At 39.1% G+C, this 5,530-nt stretch overlaps 1 long non-coding RNA gene across 1 annotated transcript; it reads right to left on the reverse strand.

The window, feature by feature from the left end:
* Window positions 1-522: 522 nt before the first annotated feature.
* LOC124669248 lies at window positions 523-2,814 on the reverse strand. Its single transcript, XR_006992086.1, has 3 exons — window positions 2,576-2,814; window positions 2,171-2,486; window positions 523-572 (listed from the first exon to the last, which is right to left on the reverse strand). It is a non-coding gene; the product is annotated as an uncharacterized LOC124669248 (long non-coding RNA).
* Between the last annotated feature and the right edge of the window lie 2,716 nt (window positions 2,815-5,530).

A 5,530-nucleotide genomic window follows, 5' to 3' on the forward strand; every position in this document is an offset into this window, starting at 1 on the left:
CTCCATCCTACCAACACCTACCACCCTCTGTACATTGGATCGAGTTCTCGCAACCTACTCAATCTAGCCAGAGCCCATATAGCATGTGGTTGTACTGGAAGCTACTAAAACAGGAACACCGGGCTAATCTCTTTGTTCCTGGGTGGCCAACCTCAAGTGTGATGCACACGGTGCTACCATAGAAATGACCCCGGTGCAACCACTCAACATAAACCAAGCATTACCACTTCCACCCAGATGATTCATTATTTTAGGTTGTTTTATTACATAAAACCATACTTTCATAATACCACATATCCCATCATGAAATCCCAACCACACATCTACAATAGCAACGCTAAGCATACTACAGTACGACGGCGACAAAGAATAAGGCATGGAATCATATGGCTATCCTAGATAGGTTTATTGGCACAACAATATATAATTTGAAAAACTTCTACACATACATAGCTACTGAAAATAACTACAATGTGCATACGAAAATAATAGGACGGTGTGTGACACTTGCCTTTTTGGTATCTGAAGAATTCTGCACTTCTCTCAATCAAAACTCGTGTCTCTCCGTACAACTATAACATAAAAGTAACAGAACATAAACACACATTCAAACAACAATAAAATCAAGCAAGGTAACAATTTAGAAAGATTTGTTATTCATTGTATTTTAGTTTTCATTACATTTATGGTTAATTGGGAAATTGAAGGTATGGCAGAGGTATGGCTTGCAAGATATGAATTTGAGATATTGAATGATGAGCTAAATTACTTAGAAAAAGAAGTACCATCAATGACCAATAGGAAAAGACAGGTTGGTTAAGAAAGAATGGACAAAAATTGGAATGACTCATGTGATAAGAATCACATAGATTTCACATGCATGGTGAAAACTCAAATGCTATTAAATTGAAGTGTGACAACACTTATCACAATAGCTGAAGTTACAAAAAGGCTTGGGTATGAACCAATGGTATATTTAATTAATCAAATAACTCATTTGTAATTGGAATAGCCCCAACTAAATAAATATAATCAAATGACATGAGATTGGATAGACATGAATGGTAATTCAAGATGTGGATCAAAGAATCTAAGGGATGTCAAGATTTCAACACATGTGTAGAGTGTCTCCACAACATTTGCACAGGGAAAATCTACAAATAAGATTTTCCACAATTTACTCAAATAAATCATGTGTAGTTTGAATATTTTGAACTAGGCAAATATAATTAGGATAGATATGATCTTGGACATGTGATCAAAATATCTAATGATTTTGGTAGATGCGTATGATCATATGATTCACTTTGGCAAAATGGAATTATGAGTTTAAGCTTCAACCTCAGTGTTTACAAAAAATGAGTTATGATAATGATTCCGATGGATATTGATGAGTAACACATAATCAAAAGAAAGATATGATAGGATTTATGGATTGTGTCGTATGACACATAGAAGGATATTACTTCAAATCTAAAACCATGTGAAGTGAATATAATCAACTAAAGTAAACAGGTGTGCTACTGGATGGAGAGTTCCAATGTAATTTAGTTGCAAAAGGAATCATCTTAAAAAGATTTATAGAGTTTAAGCTATGCCAAAATTACTCAAATCCTCATATTTAGATTTGAATACTTGCAAATACTTTTAAAAGTTTTAAGCAATGATGTTACTGGACAGGGGACATTAATAAATTCCATTTGCAAGAGGAATCCTTTGATTTGAATTTGTAGAATTTGAATTATGTCTAAAGTACTCAAACTAGCATATTTAAATTTGAATATTTACAACTTGTCTAAAATTAAATTTTATTTCATCATTGGGGTCTACTCATTTTTCTGAATTCAGGGGTGTATTGTTTGCTATATTTGGACATGTGTACATTTCCCTATAATGTTTACAAGATTAAACATGTTGCGGTTAAATCTGGATGTTATACCAAAAGTTGTCCGAAAAAGTTTCTCAGATGGAAAAACTTCCAACACAAAAGTTACAGAGAATTGTGTTACAAAATCAATGCAAGATGAATCATCTAAAACGGAGCTCTAAATCTTTTGTTATGGAATTTCAAAGTTCTTATAGGTGAACTAGCTAGCTAGTACAATGGAGCGATCGATTTCTCTACTCTGTAGATGGAAAATTCAGTGTAACGAGGTGCCTACTACAGTACCTGATGCATGAACGATGGTGGGTCGGACGTGAATGGCGACCGTGAATGGCGACGGCGTTCTGGTGGTTATCCGATTCAGCGGACGTTCTGTTTGTCACGTTTGTGTTCCTGGTGTCATTCAGCGAGGCTCAGGTGGCGGTTACGGAGGTCCTTGGTGGCGTCGAGATGTCGGATACTCGGATGAGGTGCGGAAGGAGACGGCGGTCACGATGGTGCGCTTGTATGAATCTTTCGCATCCACGAGCAGCGGCGATAGGCGGCCGAAGTGTCGCGTCTCCGACGATCTTCCGACGGCGTTTCCGGGCGGCCTCGTTCTCTGCGGATGGAGAAAAAGTGGTGAGGTGTCGCGGTTGATCGAGGGAAACGATATGGAGTGAAAGATATGGGTCGGGGACGACAGAGAACATCAATCTCGAGCTCCAATCCCGGCGGCTGCTTGGAACTTCGGCGAGAAATTTCGGCAGCCTGGCGGTGCGAAATCTAGGGTTTTGAGGAGGAAACTGCAGAGGAGATTGTGAGGTATTTATAAGAGGATTTTTGTGGCAGAGGAGCACGGAATCGAACGGAATCGGGAGTTTCTTGCGGCTTCGTTTCGGTACAGAGTTTGTTCCAGATACGAACAAGTAGTCCGGAGGTTGGAGATGATTTGCGGGCCCCAACTGTCAGCAAAAAAAAAGAGAACGAAGAAAGAAAGAAAGGGAAGAGATAAGAAACGGGGGGGCTGCACTTGCGTGGCCGCTTGTCCCTCGCGTACACGCGCGTGCGCGGTTCCAGTTCGGCTGGCCGGACGCTCTTTCCTTTCTTTTCTAATTTCTTATTTGTACTTTACATTTTCTAGTTTCAGTTTTTGGTGTCTAATTTTAGAGAAACGAGTCATAAAGATTTTGTAAAGATTAATGTACAGTATGTGGACAATATGGATCACTATTTCAGTCCAAACAAGCACATGGTATATACATTTTGTGCATTTAGCCTAATAGACTATTAACAAAATCTTGAAATATAATTTATTTATATTTTATAAAATCAAGCAATTAAAATATTTCCCGAAAATTGAAACCTTTTGCAGATTTTATTTCAACATAGATTTGGATATTGAAATCGAAACGACTCAATTAACTTTATAAAACTAATTTTGGTCAAATACCAAATTACAAAATGTTATTATAAATATAACGTCTTATATGGCTACTTGGGCATTGATATTGCAAAATAATGTTTGGGGCTTTTGACTTAAATAAAATCTATATGATTTCTAAACCATAAAATAGAAATACGTTTGGTTTGGAAATACTTTGAAAACAAATCTTTGTGAAAAACTCCATTTTGAGACAGGCTTTTAAATAAAACTCAAAAGATTTTTAATTCCTTGTGAAATTTCAACAAAGACAAATAATTTAATCTACTAAATTTATTTATTTTTACATTTTAAAATTTCGAAATTTTGGAATGTTACACAGAGATCTTATTTTGTTAACACTGTATAAGATAAAGGAAAGCGAAGGTGTATGATATGGTATTCATGATCGCTTTTCCTCGGTATTCCTGGTATGATTACTAAATCATTTGGACTAATATTGTTGTTAATTATTTTCTTATTATCTTTTTGTTAATTTTTTTTAATTATTTGCAGAACATGCTTGGGTACAGTCGCAGCAGCATGGAAGAAACAGTGTTGCAAAATAATATTAATACGCACCTTTAATTTCTCCATTCATGTCGGACGCTGCCGCTCCAAGAACAACAAGCTGAGTGGAAGGAGGCGCGTCGGTGGCATTGCTAATTAAGTACTGGAATCAATTAAGGATAGGTACTAAATTAGCGGTGCAAGCCATATTGGACAACTCGTTTGGATTAGTTGTTTTTTTCAGGAATGCCAGATGGCGCTTTAGATAGGAGAGTTACACGAGCTAAATCTTTATTATAGTGCTACTTTTTTTTATTATAGTGCTGCTAGTACTAGGAAAAAGTCCATGTAACTCTCACAACTTTCATGTTTCCGACGTGACACCTTCTCGGATCAAAACTATCACACTTAACCCACATAATGGCCCAAAATTAGGCAATTGACCCCTAGTACCTAGCAAGACCGAATCCTGCTAGAGAAAACACGTAGAAGATCCCCTCCCCGATATCATATGATTCCATCCACATGACCCCACCCATCCTAACCAATGGTCGGCCCAATAAATCGCCACAAGAAACTCAAAAGTGCGCGAGTGTCACACACCATCTTCAGACTTGAAATCGCGGCTCCTAGCCACTGAAGAGGTTCATGAGAGATGCAGAGTTGGCAACTCGGACGATAATATTCATACTTGCAATTGATGTTCTAGTGGTACTGCTTCATCCATTTCATATTAATTATCGTTGATTTAGTACAAATATGAAATGGATGGAGTATTACCTAAATATGGCGGGACTATTGTGACATCGTCATCTCAAAAGTCCACATTGCTGTTTTGTATGTAACACCGGGGCTGTTAGCTCAGTAGCTGTCTGTTTCACACATGCTCAACTGGAACTTAATTTTCTGCCCAGTCTTTAGCGTCCTTGACCCGACACTTGTTTGACACTTTACTTCACTTGACATGAATCGAGCGTCAGATGATTGGGACCGAAACCCTACTGAGACTTCGGGTAAGTATGTCCACATCAACTTGGGCCGCCTGGCTACGTTCAGTGTATCTTGGTCTGCAAATTTGTCACGTCAGAACTTTGGAAGCTTCAGTTCAGAGGTTGAAGCATGTGATTAGCAACCCGCTCCGACTCTTGTGGATTAGAGCACGTGGTAGATGCTATACGACGTTTATTTTTCAAGTTTATATCTCAGACCCAGGTAGCAGCAGTATTCAGTTCAGAGCTTGAAGCAATTGATTAGTAGCTATATGCGCCACGGGTAAGGAGCGGTGCGGCAGCCCCGGCGTCGCCCCCGGCCGCCTACTTTCTTTCCAGTTGTCGTTAGCAAACGGTAGCCCGCATTTCGCACGAGCTGCAAAGTATTCAATCGGAACCAATCACAACTTGCAATTCCTTGGCGTCATCTTAGAATTGATCACCCAGACAACCAAGGGCCTCGAGATATCCGATTGGATTTTCGTAGGGGGGTCGACCAACGCCCGTGCGAACTGTGGAATGTCTCGAAATACTTTTGTGGATTTTTGGTAGACGACCTACCTGCCGGCCCAGTTCAAAAGGAGCGGTGTTGATCACTCCCGATTAAATTTGCCCCGTAGATAACACAGGCTGGTCTTGGCCAATTCCCATCTGGATGCATCCACAATCGTGGTGCATTAAAGTAATCGTTATGTTTGATTTTCAGCCAAGATCGGGTCAATTTGGCCGGGACAGTTTGTTCCG

This window comes from Lolium rigidum, chromosome 7 (assembly GCF_022539505.1).
Source record: "Lolium rigidum isolate FL_2022 chromosome 7, APGP_CSIRO_Lrig_0.1, whole genome shotgun sequence".
Taxonomy (NCBI): Eukaryota; Viridiplantae; Streptophyta; class Magnoliopsida; order Poales; family Poaceae; genus Lolium; species Lolium rigidum.